Raw genomic sequence first — 14,301 nt, 5'->3', positions numbered from 1 at the left:
AAAAAGGATTTTAAAGAAAGAGGTTTTGATGAAAAAGAATCAAAATTTCAAAAGGAAATAATAAATAATGAGTACAAAATTTTATCTAAAATGTATAAAATGTTGCTGGAATGGTACACAAAAGATGAGGAAGTTAAATTGGTTATGATACACTGGGCCAGAGATTTGGGCCATAATATACAGTTCAATGACTGGATAAAATTATGGAATGAAAATATAAAATTTACAGCATGCCCTGCGTTAAAGGAAAATGTTATGAAAATGGTTTATAGATGGTATATTACACCCGTAAAATTGGCAAAAATTATAAAACATGTAATAAGTGTTGGAAATGCAAAGAAAAAGAGGGAACATTTTACCATATGTGGTGGGATTGTAAGAAGGTGAAGGGTTTCTGGGAATTGATATATAATGAGTTGAAAAAGATGTTGAAATATACATTTGTTAAGAAACCAGAGGCCTTTCTTTTAGGAATAGTAGGAAATGAGATAAATAGAAAGGACTGTAAACTTTTCCAATATGCAGTAACTGCAGCGAGAATACTACTGGCCCAAAAATGGAAACAGGAACAACTACCAACGTTAGAAGAATGGAGAATGAAACTGATGGACTATGCAGAATTAGATAAACTAATGGGGAAGATCAGATATTTACGTGACCAAAAGTTCATCGAAGATTGGGGAAAATTTTCAGATTATTTGAAATGTATATGTGATGAGCAAACAACGCTAGTGGGATTTCAAGAAGCTCTGTGAATGTTTGAGGAATATTGTGTTGAAGAAAAATAAGAGGGTGAAGGTATATAAAATGCAATATAAAAATTAGGAAATGTGTAATTAAAAAATTGAATAATGGATGATTGTTAGAGAGGCTGAAGGAAGTCCAAAAGAGAAAATATGTGATAAATTTAGTTTGGGTATTATAAATGTATATTGGAAAATTAATAAAAAATATTTATATATAAAAAAGAACTTTGCTTCAGGATAAGAACAGAAATCGGGCTCCGGCTGCGTGGCGGCAGCAGGAGGCCCCATTTGCTAAAGTGGTGCTTCAGGTTAAGAACAGTTTCAGGTTAAGAACGGACCTCCGGAACGAATTAAGTACTTAACCCGAGGTACCACTGTACTTCCTTAATGGGCATAAGAGACAGAAAGGTGGGTTTCAGTTGGAAATTAGGAGAAACATCTCAATGATCAGCTCAGCAAAGGAAGTACCTAGTGGTGTGGTGGGCTCTCCCTTGCAGGAGGTTTCAAACAGAGGCTGGACAGCCATCTTGCAGGGCTGTGCTAGCTCTGGATTTCCGGCACAGAGTAGGACATTGGACTAGATCGCAGCCAGGGAACCTTTGGCAGCGTTCTTGGATGCTCAGGTAGCTGCTGTGCCCAGAAATGCCCTTTACACAACCTCAGCTGCAGAAACCAGGTCTAGCCACTGTTGATGGATGCCAGGGATGGAGGACCCCTGGAAAGCTTAGGCTTACTGTTGGCACCAATGACAACAAACCCATTGGGATCAGCTGTGCTACAGACTTCCCCACTGAGAACTACACTGATTTGCTGTAAGCACAAATAACCCTTTGCACTGCCAGTTTCAATTCAAGCCTGCAATGCAAAGGACACTCCTCTGCAGGTGCTTGCAAAGGAAAACCTTTACGATGGGTCACCTGGAATTGCTGTGATGTCAAAGTGATTCACAGGTGGGAGTCGCTGCCCACCTGTCAAAATGGCCCACAGGGGTTGGAGGAGATCTGGCTCCGATAAGATTACTGCAATGCACCCTATGTGGGGCTGACCCCCACATAAAATAAGGCAGCACGGGCAATTTTTGGCAGGACTCTTAAAGCAGTTGTGGAATGGGGATTCTCTGTTTAAGCCATGGCGAAGGCTGGGTTGTACTTCAGAGGAGCATCAACTGAACTGGAGTACAGCAAATGCAGAGTTGTATTTGTGGTCTGTGTCCCTTTTGTGTGGTAACTGCCCCACCACACATCTCTACAGAACAGGATTCACTGAGAGTGACCCAAAACATAATGTCAAATCACAGTTTCCCAGAATTTCTCAACCAACAGCCTCTGACAAGCCATGCTTTGTGAGCATCTGCTCAACAAGGCTCTGAAGCCATGGTTTGAAGTTTGTTTGCAATCCATATTTGGGGAAATCAGTGCCAGACCCTCAACTGACAAACCCTGGTTTGAGACATTGCTCTACCAGGGGATTATTAATCTTGGGAGATTATGAAGAAAGACAGGGCGAAAGGTAAAGAGTAGAAACTATGGATTGTATGTCTATGTGGAACACTCAGCATGGTATGAAATCTACTGCTACTGCAAACCATGGTTTGACAATGCATTTGAACCAGCCCTTCTAATGAGGCGTGTAGGTGTCTCCTTCAGGCTGTTTAAATTGACAGAGAATCACAGAATTCACAGAATCATAAAGCTGGAAGGGACTCTGAGGATCATCTAGTCCAACCCGCTGCAATGCGGGAATATTCAGTTGTCCCACGGGGGCATCAAACTTGCAACCTTGGCATTATCAGCACCATGCTCTAACCAACTGAGTTACTTGCAAGACCTGGCTGACATGGCTAGCAGTTCCCTCCTTTGTTACCAGAATGTTGTGCAAAGCCAGATTCTGTTGCTGCATTGGATTGGTGCTGAAAGCTTCTGTTGCTCCTACATGAATTTGGATGATGGTAAGGATGATTGGATTTTGGGCATCCAGTTGACATTTTCTGAGCATTTCTGTTGAAAGGGGGGGGCAGAATGTGGGGAATTAATGCAACATGCCAATAACTTTTCACAGTTGTGTGCTATCCCTTTTGCTGGGAGAACTGACCCACTGCTTTTGCATTAGCTTTTGAGCTTTATGTATTGTTTGATAAACGGCTTAACGTTTTCCCCTTTCTGCCCTGCACAAATATGAGTAATCGTGTGCATTGGACGAGACATGAAGGCATATATTTGGGAAAGCAATTTACAGCCTTTTTACATCAATATCTTTTATATTGCACCGTTGTTTATGCATGTTAAGCGTTGCTGCCGTCCCTGGGAATTCCAAGGTGAGCTAGGTTTGTAAATCTAGCCGTCCCGTTTTATGAGAGGATGTGTGCTCAAATGCTTTCAAGCAATGTTAAGAGCAGCACCTTGTGCCACACACACACACACACACACACACACAAGCATGTAAATATTGGACATGCAACATTAATAATATCTATTTTAAACTCTGATCCCCAAAAATGCAGTACTGTATTGCACTTGAAAGAATCATAGGATTGGAGGAAGTCTTACAGACCACCACACATTCAGATGTGGGGAATATTATATTAGTTTTCCCAATTATAATGCTAGTGCTTCTGACCCATTTTCTTATGTTCCATCCTCACTGCAGTAGCTGTCTATGGAACTGTGGCTTTTTGACCGATATACTGGAATGTCATACATGTCCTATAAACCAATGGACAGGGTGTGACACAACAATCGGTGTCACTGGACAACAGCAGTACTCCCTCATTTTTTCTGCACATGTGTGCTTCTGTTCCCCCCTGATTCTCCCAAGAAAACAGCAGGGAAGAATCGTATGCCAGTATAACACCCCAAATTTTGTCCCTCTGTTCCAGCAATTTTCTGGGTTAAGCAGCTGCAAATATTTTTTTTTTTTTTTTTGAGGAATCAAATAACATGGAAATAAACTCCAACCATGCGCTATATTCCATTAGTTCTCCAGAAGTGGCTTTGATGTCATGTGGAAGTTCACATGCCACGCACAAATGGAGAAACTGAATAAACTGCCTTGTGAAGCAGTCCAAATCCAGCCTTCTGCTTACTTCATGAAATCCAGAACTAAAAATGCCCTTGTCCCCAGCCTCCGCTTGAAGAACTCCTGCAAGTCATTGGTTCCATCACCTAACTGAAGGGATGCCAACCTTTATGGACCAGTGGGAAGATTTCAAATTTTGAGAGAGTCCTGTGGATGCTAATCAGAAAGCAGCTGTGATGGGAGTGCGGCCTAACACAACATGGCTGCCATGGAGGGCATGTCTTCACTTAAAATTAGAGAGCAGCTTTCCCCATAATTGCATTTCCATATTAGAAAATGCTTAACCTGTGGAATTTGCCTGCCATCCAGCTGTTAAAGGCACAATAATCAGGGCTTTTTTTAAGCCGGAACTCGCTGGAACTCAGTCCCGGCACCTCTCAGGTGGGTGCCATTGCCATAATAAGAGAACAAGGGAGGTGTTCATGGTGAATTCTGGCATCTCTTTCTCTAGAAAAATAGCACTGACAAGAACATGGTTTTTCTTCCAACACCAACCCATTGCCATCCTGTATCCACTAACCTGGGAGAAAGCCCCATTAAACACAGAGACTCATTTATGAGCAGACATGTACACCATTGTACTATAAATTAACTGTACAGTACGGTGAATTCTTAATGAGTGTCTGGCTTTCAACTGCTGTCTAAGCCTCTCTGCAAAGTTTTCAAATTTGCCTTTTGGGGGGGAAATAGTATTCTCCATCCACCCTCACTTATCGCAAAGCAGCATTTGAAGGAAACAACTGCTAGGAACCACCTGATCTCAGTCGAAGCCACCACAGGAAAGCTGCATCCTAAATGCGAGGGGAAAAGGAAGGGCAACCAGAAAGAGGAAAAGTGCACAAAAGAAGAGGGGGAAAGAGCAGATCTTTGGGACACCAGGGATTCCTATTGTCTGGCATCCACTTTTTGGGGGGGGGGGGCTGGGAGGAGGAGAGGAACTACACATGCAGCTCATAAGAGGACTGAATAAACTTAATACCATCCACATGTAAAATTGGCACAGCCTGAACTGAGCCTGATCCATCCATCCCTAGCGGCACGTGCAGCCAAAAGGCTCATTCCCCTCTTGGCTTATTAAGCTGATTGTCCAGACACGGTCAGTAGCAGCGCCAACGATTTTGAGTGCTCCACGAGGCTCTATTGCTCGCAATACTAAGCGTTTGGCATTTAAAAGGGTGAGGGAGAGTCACAATCCATCTTCATAGCTTAGTCACCTAATTGGCTGCTGAGAGTTGGCTGTCTCCCTGCCTTTTCTTCTCCCTTTCTACTTTCCTGCTTATGAATTGTCCAAAAGGCCCTTTAAGTGAAATTGGATAGGCTGCAAAGTGTTGGTTTCATCTGTTTTTGCGTGTGTTTTGTTTGCAGTTTAATCAGTATGATCCAGATGCCCGTGCAAGGAAACTGGAGCTCGATTTTTAATTATCTCTACTTTGCCTGAGTTAGGAATTCCCGGTAGTGCTGTCTGCAAAAAAGATGCCAAAACCCGCATTGTTCTTTAATTAGTTGTTGTAATTGTTTCAGCCTAATCTCCGTGATTAGCAGCAGCGTTAAATACAGCAGTAAGAATAGACCTGCTCTCTTTGTGCTGCCCTGGTAAGCACACGCCTTCTCCCTTCTGGTAAGGGACATAATATAAAATCAATTAGGATGCCAACCGGCCTTTGATTGGAAAAATGATTAAGACCAGCTACCATGAAGTGCAGATGGCTTTGTGGAGTTGCTTTATGGGCACCCCTCCACCACCGGGGTGGCTTTATAGCCTTGGGATTTGTGGGCTGGAACAAGAAGGAAGCATGCAGAGGTCTCTTATGATATTTCCTTCCTCCATACAGGTTGGAGCAAAAGGCAAAGGAAGCCCACCATTGTCGAAGGCCGTCCACCTGTGAATGTGAGTAGCTGGAAACCGCAGGAGGGGAGAGGGCTGTTGAATTCAGGTCCTGCTTGTGGGCTTCCCAAAGGCATCTGGTTGGCCACCGTGAGAATGGGATGCTAGACTAGATGGGATACTGACCTGACACAAGAGACTCTTCTTAAGGTTGATGGGGAAGGGAGAGCTGGGTCACATCAATGGCCCAGCCCTTTGACTTCAGCACCACTGGAATAGGCAACTCCATGTGATCTGCAGCCCTGATTGCACAGAGGAGGCTGCACAAATACAATTCAGACCTTCACCAAAGGATGGACCTCCAGCCAGGCATGGAGCTGGTGGATCGGATGGAGTGGTGGATACAGTCATTTGTAAAAGACGACACTAACCGGTGGCTAAATATTGCACTGTACGTATGTAAAAAACTATCAAACACCCCCATCTCCTTCTTAGTCCAATATCTGCAAGTGATGAAGCAGAAGCTTGCTTACAAGAGCTTCCATTATAATAAACCAATTAGCTAAAGCCCTTGTTGACCTGAAGCGTGTGTGTTGACCCCAGAACGCCCACACTGGTGCCATCTCGTTGGAAGCTGCCAATATCCCCTTCTGAAGCTTAGGGCAGAGGTGGGTAGGCATTAGGCTTGCAGGATTCACCTTGCTACTTACTAGAAACTGCAGATTAGGGATGGGTGGATCTGTCTATTTTCGTTTCTCATTTCCCCAAACTTAAAAAAAGTTATCATGTAAATTCATCAATATTGTCATAAGAATTTCTTCCAGAATATACAGTTGTATGCAATTTTGTCTAAAATACACATTTAAAATTTTTTTCCACAGCGATTTCCCCAAATGTAACGTATTTCCAAGCTCAGGCGCCCTATATCTGCACTTTCTGGAAACAAGTGAAGATTGTTCACATTGTCTCCATATGCAGACAAAAATATATGGACAGCGGCATTAATGGAAAAGTTCACTAAACACCTGAAAGCCCTGAGGGGTAAACAAAATGCAGATGACTTTATAAAAACTTGGTATCCCTTCACTATTTTTCAACGGCCAATTCTGCAGTGCGGCATCTTCAGCACACACACCTGCAGCTCTGGAACAACATCTTCCATTAAAAACATTGCTCCGTTCCCGCGTCAGGGAGAGAGATGGAGGGATTACAGGGAAATGCTATTGTAACTTGTTACGTGTATCTTCTTAGCTGTATAATTTCAAAAAAACGAAATAAAAATATTTATTAAAAAAGGACATTTTGTTCAAACAGGCTTTTATCAAGCTAGATAAATGGGACTTAGTCGAAAGGGTCTGCTTTGTATGGATTTAATATTATGTTAGATGTTGTTGTTGTTTAATCTCAAGACTTCATGATGAAGTTTAAACAGCCCTGCAGTAATAAAATGAAAAGGAAAAGGAAAAGTATAAAACAACAACAAAAACAGAGTTCACAGCCCAAACTGCATCTTCTGTCATTTTCTGACGAGTGAAATACAGACTTCATATGCAAACCTCTTGTCATTTTTCTATCAGTAGCTGCCCCTTTGACCATATCACAGGGAGTCCTAGGGTTTGTCTTTAAATATCTGGTTCCACAAAGTAATGTTTATTCTAATTTCTGGGGGGAAAACCTGACTTATAAATTAAGAGTATCTCTGGATGCAGCTGAACCTAAGGAGTTTGCCTCCATTTGTCAGCCATTTGTTAGCTTTATGATAGGTCTATTATGGAGATGGAAAGTCCCAATGAAATACGGCTTTATTTTTATATTCATAGCATTTATTTTGTTCTTTTTCTATATCGGGTCAGTTTTTGTTGTTAACATTCAATTCAGCATGTAGTCTCTTGAGAATGTACTTTATTTTATGAGGTAATGGCTGTTTTTGTGTTTTTTTAACTGCTTCTAATAATCTAATGTGTAAATTGCCTCATGACTGTTGCTTGGAAGGCAATTAAGGAAACGACAATAATCGTCGTAACAAGAGCTTAACCCCACAGCTCCTTGGGTGGAAACGGCGACTTCCACCCTCTCCAGAGAAGATGCCAGTTCTGAGGCTTTGCCTCCAACACAACAACTCCAAGGCACATGTCCTTGTGAGGCTGCGACACAAGCAACTTGCCAAAGGTCACATTAAAAAGTCGCCATTCGAAGCAGGATTTAGACGGCACCCTGGCTCGCAAGTCGAAATAAGATGATAATGCTCCCAGTTTAATATCATTCTGACAGTTTTAAAAGGTCAAACTGTGAAGAATGCTGTATGTGCTCAAACTCTTTGATTGGGATAAATGAAATTTTTTTATAAAAAAAATATGTGGTGGGCGGCTGGGGGGTGGAGAGACTTCTGCCAGTCATCAGTTTGATGCCAAAAATAAAAGGTGGCGACCTCCATTTCTTCCAGCTCTCAAATGACACGTTTCTGGGTTTTCAAAGTCAAAAGAAAAAGGCAGCTTTGAAAGGTTACCATGAAGCCGATCTGGAGCTTACTGATAAAACTTAATTGATTTGTTGCCGCTTTATTATCAAGATTTGAGGTATCAGCTTTCTATAAAGTTATTTTCAGGTTGTACAGAAGTAGGGGCTATGTAACTTTGAAAGTTTACACGACCCACAGCTGTCCTATTAGGCTGCGTACAAACTATTCATTTGAAAAGCATGACTTCTGCCAAAGAATCCTGGGAACTGTGGCTAATCCCCCACAGAGCTATAACTCACAGTACCCTGAACAAACTACAATTCCCATGGTACTTTGGGGCAAGTCCTGCATGCAGCCTTCTTGAGCTTTGGCCATGGTTCAAATGTTTCCTTGGCTATAAAGATTTTGCGTGGGCAGGAGGAGTCTCCCCAACCCCAGGCAAACCCCGAGTGGAATAATGACTCAAGACAACATGCTATGGGATTAAAATTGGCCACAACTTTATTAAGGTTCAGATGTAGGGAGAACTTGGGCGTTTATCTTTCCCAGTCCCCAGCCAGGACTCTGGGAGACATCAGGGTTATCCAGAATGTGTGGGGATTGGGCTGGCTCTGGAGAACATATGTTCAAGCAGAGAGCCCGCCCCCCGTTTTGCCACCATCACAGGGGAGAGCAATGACAACCTCTTGGCGTATGGCCAATGCCTCCCCTCAAGACTCCTTTAACAGGGAACCCTGGGATCACTGCCACAAGGGGGGGGTCACCGCTTTATGTCCCCCCCCCTTTAGGAAGATAGTCTAAAGGATTCCGCCCAAGGCCTGAAACTGCCAAAGTTGTGACGTTTTGCTACGGGAAAGGCAAAACCTGCCAATGCAGGAAAATTCCTTTCCGACCCTTCAACAGCGACCATGATGTAGCAGCGCCCGCGTACCTGTGGAGAAGAGGCTAACCTAAACCATGGATGGGGAACTGTGGCCCTCCAGATGTTATAACTTTTGTCATCCCTGATCCACACAGCCCACCTGTGAGTCAACTGTTGTTGGGGTCTGCCTATGGCGCAAACTGATTCTGGTAGACTCCACCACCTGACTACTGACAGAGGGTGCTGTGGCCCATCAGCCCCTGAACTGGATTTCTGACCCAAGATCCCTTAAGAGATCAGGAAGGGCACTCCTTCTCACTAATGTTGCATCCTAATGCCTCTTCTGCCAACAGAACGTTGTGAAGATTGCTATAACATACCCAGCGTGCACACTGATTGGCTCCTAAGTTCCCACACAAATTCTCAGTCTCACATGCAAATGCAAAGCATTTCCTGCCATATGGGAGACTGAGACGCTGGCTGCTCTCTCCCTTCACTGCTGGGTGGCAAAGGCCAATCCCTGGGAACAAGGAATCATAAACTGATTGATGTGGTTGACTTTACTGATTATTATACTGAGTAATATTTCAAAAAATAATTTCTTTTACCAGATATCAGTGTCTTGATATTTATGTCTACTGTCTTATTATTATGAACAGTTTCAGTTTATTCCATTGTTCTGTGTATATTGTGGTGTAATTGTTTCACAGGCTGATGTGTTCATTGCTGTTACACGTTTGTCAGTTTTGATGAAAATTGCCTTGAGCATAATAATAAAAATGGAAAGGGAGAATATTTATGAAACTGACGTTAATAAGACTTCTGGAAGCATCAACGAGTTGGGAGTTAATACTATATCATTGTAAGATTTTCCAGTAAATCCAATTTATTAGTCTAATAGTACAAACTGCATGGTTAACTGCTGCCTTTCATTCATCCACCCACACCCCTTGCTGGCAACATATTCTAGATCAGCAATGGCCTGATAATCACTAACTCATCTGGAGAGTAGATAATGGAAGACCTAAAGGAAAGCCATCAACTGATTTGATTTTTTATTGCATTTACTTTGAAGAACATGGGAAGCTGCCATATACATACAAAGCCAGACTACTGCTCTATCTACCTCCGTACAATCTATACCTGTGTTTCCCAAACTTGGGTCTCCAGATTTTTTTTGGATTACAACTCCCATCATCCCTAGCTAGCAGGACCAGTGGTCAGGGATGATGGGAACTATAGTCCAAAATTGGCTGGATACCCGAGTTTGGGAAATCCTGGTCTACACTGATTGACAGTGGCTCTGCAGGGTTACAGACAGAGATTTTCCCAGCGCTACCAGGAGATGCTGGGACTGAACCAGGGACCTTCTGCATGCAAGGCAGATGCACCACCACTGTGCAACAGCCCTTTGCCCCAAACATGGCCAACAGCAAATTAAAGCTGGTGGACAACTAGCAATGTCCCATGATGCTCTTATCCTGAAATTGCTGCTCACAAGTATTGGACATACGGATTATAAGAGGAGTTATGAAATCAGATTTCTTTTTATCCACCCTTCCTTTCCAGTCCTTTAGCACAGGGGCAGCCAGTGCCCTTCAAGTGCTGTTGGACTGTGACACCCATCATGGCATCACAGAATTGTAGAGTTGGAAGGGACCCAAACCGTCATCTTTGTGCAATGCCCTGCAATGCAGCCAAAACAGCTAAACAATCCCTGTCAGGTAGCCATCCAACCTCTGCTTAAAAACCTCCAAGGAAGGAGAGCCCACCACCTTCCAAGATAGTCCATTCCACTGTCAACAGCTCTTACCATCAGAAAGCTCTTCCTGATGTTTAGTCAGAATCACCTTTCTTGTGATTTGAATCCAGTGGTTTGGGTTCTACCCTCTGGAACAGCAGAAAACAAGCTTGCTCCATCTTCATGTGACAGCCCTTTAGGTATTTGAAGATGGCTTTCATATCACCTCTTGGTCTCCTCTTATCCAGGCTAAACATACCCAGCTCCCTCAACTGTTCCTGATAAGGTTTGGTTTCCAGACCCTTGATCATCTTGGTTGCCCTCATCTACACACATTCCAGCTTGTCAACATCCTTCTTAAAACTCTGGTGCCCAGAACTGGACTCAGGACTCCAAGTGATACTATTACTTCCCTTGATATGGTACACAAAACCATTAGCTTTTTTTCACTGTTGCATCACTGTTGACTCATGTCAAACACTAAGACCCCTAGGTCCTTCTCACCTGAACTCCTGCCACACCAGGTGTCCCCCCATCCTATATTTATGCATCACAGCCGACCACTGCTGATGCTGCCTAGGGATGATGGGAGTTGAGGTCCAACAATATCTAGAAGGCATCATGTTTACTATTCCTGGCTTAGTACCACCATTATTCCTCAAACTTCTGCAGCCAGAGGTAATAGGGCTTTACAACCTTTCAAGAATCAGTTGCATTCAGAGCATGGACAATAGCCCTGGCTGAAAAGCTGACGTGCCAGATTCGTGAGACCAAAGGGAATTCTAACCCCCATCTTTGCTATAATGTGTGGCAAACATTTCTGGATTATATGCATCAAGAACATTGTGTTTATAACCTCCTGAGATCTCATGGCAATATGCAGGGGGGGGGGGACTGGAGTGAACTGTAAGAATTTGATACAATATTTTAAAGCAAAGTGGTTGATGTGTTGTGCAATATGGTGTTTTGTGTGTGATGTGGAAAATTAATAGATTTACATTAGATATTGCTACACGCACACAAACACACAAAAAATCAGCTGCATCGAACATTTCAAACCTGCTATGTGCTCTTCTTTTCAAAACATACACACATGGGAGTAAGTGCAATAGTTTAAGTCAGAACCTAATGCAGAGTTTGCTTGACAGCCATGGGAGATTTCCTCCTCCGTACTTTCTGCTGCCAGCTTTGAACATGAGAAATATGGTTTCAGAAAAGAAGAAGAAAATGCAGCAAAAAACAAATCTTTTTGCCTCCGATGATCATCTCTCTTGATGCTCAAACTCTGGCCCTTTCACAACATGCAAAACACGATCATTTGAGTTTTGTCTCCCCGGTAAGCCCTCCTTGATCTCAGTTCCTGCTTTTGAACTGCTTTGACTCGGTCTCAGCACTGCAAGGTACAAAGACGGTGCACATGAAAAGCTGTTTCCCGGCCCCCGTAATAGATCTCAAATAAAAGAGACTAGCAAAACAGTTGGCTGAGAAGTCCCGGCTCTGAAACACACCCAGCAATTCCCCCATTTGCTCTTATCCATATGTAGAACCACACACTTAATCTCTATCTTAATTATTTAAGAACAGGTGTGCATGTGTGAGTGTATAAGCACAGTTTCTTCTGCCTGCTGGAAATATTTATGTCCTCCTGGAAAAAAAGGGGGGAACCACAGAGACTTTGAAAGCCAGCTGGCATTCGCCTTGGCACTCACTTAGCAAGGAATTAATATGCATGAAGGCTGAACTACATTCGGGTCGGGGAAGGCAAATTAGAAGGGCAGATGCCAAAGACATTTTATACACGCTCTGTGGCTAAGTGGAAAACCACAGGCCTCAGGCTTGGCAATTCCTGACTTTCAAAATGCTTGATGTCTACTGTAGTCGACTGTATGCATGCACACATACAAGCACACACTACCTAGCTGTGTTCAGGGAGGAACTGAGGCAGGAAAGATTTACCAATCTCGGTGAGATTGGGTGCCATTTTGGCTCCCTTTCCCCAAACCACCACCATTAGCAATCATGTGACCAATTGGATAACTGGCATTTTTTACAGTTGCCACATGACTTTTGTTCCATGCTTCCAAGGAATCCAAGCTACAGTGTGACAGCAGGACCTACTCTCTGGAATTCCCTGCCCATTGATCTCACTACACACATTTTTGCACACATTTATTGGGCTGGAGAACAGCATTGGAAAATGCAAATAAGATCCTGTTTTGAAGGATGCTTGCATTGTACTGTTCCAGAAAGTGTGAATTATTAGGCAGGTTCACTTTTACATTCAAATTAAATTGAATTTGTCCCCCATTCCTAAGAGGCATGCTGCTTTTAACCCCCCTTTTTTGTTTGTTTCTAAAGTAGGTTTACACTGCCTTGAATCATGTTCTCAGGGTGGTTTTAAAAAAATGAATGAAATGATTAAAATACAACAATGCACACACTACACCCACTGCTGACAAAATAAACTGAGGTCACAAAATCACAAAAGCAGCATCGGCAGAATCACTCGGCAGAACTGAAATCACATCTAAAAAGCTTTGGATAGGTCTTTGCCCGCTAGTAGCGCTGGTTGTGTTCACTCAGTGATGAGGTAAAGTTGTGGTAGACACCACTCCCACCAGTACACTTTTTAAAAGCCATTCTATGCACAAGCTGCAACCATCCTCTTCCCTCTTCAACAGGTGGCTATGAAATAGCCACAGAAAACCACACAAGCCAAGTTCCTTTTAACAACCTCTAAAACCTACTGCCCATGGGCAAAAGGTTAAGCAGTTTAACAGCAGCTTCCTTGTTGACTGTGGAAATGCTAGAACCTGGATTCTAAAGTTGTAGCTAGCACTCAGCTTCCATGAACTGCTGCTGTGACATCACAGCAGCTAAGTCAATGGCATAAGAAGAAGATCTGTCAATAAGAGTTAAAAGTTGTAGCCAACTCAGAGGAGATCTGCTGAAATTAAGTTTGTGAAGGCCACTGATTTCAATGGGTCTACTCTCAGTAGGACTAGCTTTGGATACCACCCTAAGAGATCAGGAGGCAAGGGCAGAAATACTTATTCTAGCTGCCAATGATATCAGACACACTTGAGGCAAACGGATTAAATCTGTGCTATCTCGCTGCATCCTTGTCACCAAGATAATTGTCACCCCCCCCCCAATCAAAGAAATGAAGAAGGGAATTTAATGACACCATCACACAAAGGGCTGCAAATATATGACTCAGTCATTTATGGAAGCCTGATGAAATTGTTTTGTTGTTTATAGAGTTTGTATGGATGGTTTTATTGTTTAAGAGTTTGCTGAACTGATTTTATTATGCCTAGAGCTTGTGTGTCTGTCTTGTACTCTGTTCTCCCCACTCTTACCCACTTCAACGGCTTTATGGTGCAAAGTGGTCCAAAATTTTGTTTAATAAATAATAAATAAACTGAACTTGTCTCTCACTGAATATGTGAAACACTTCCCATCGTGGTGACCTTAAAAGCAACGTCTGACACACGATGCATTTTTTTACACTGAAGGTGAAAATCTGAAAAGAGACGCCATTGTCTTCCTTCCCAACGTGCCATCTGTCTGGGAGGATGAGCAAAGAAATAA

General features: G+C 42.9%; 1 protein-coding gene across 1 annotated transcript in view; it reads right to left on the bottom strand.

The window, feature by feature from the left end:
* Window positions 1-14,301, bottom strand: part of XYLT1 (xylosyltransferase 1) — a 158,210-nt gene that overhangs the window by 90,392 nt on the left and 53,517 nt on the right. The gene's annotated exons all lie outside the window — the stretch shown is intronic.

This window comes from Podarcis erhardii, assembly GCF_964252035.2.
Source record: "Podarcis erhardii genome assembly, chromosome: 14".
Taxonomy (NCBI): Eukaryota; Metazoa; Chordata; class Lepidosauria; order Squamata; family Lacertidae; genus Podarcis; species Podarcis erhardii.
Note: the sequence above shows the minus strand (reverse complement) of the source record. Positions and strands in the feature narration are given on the sequence as shown.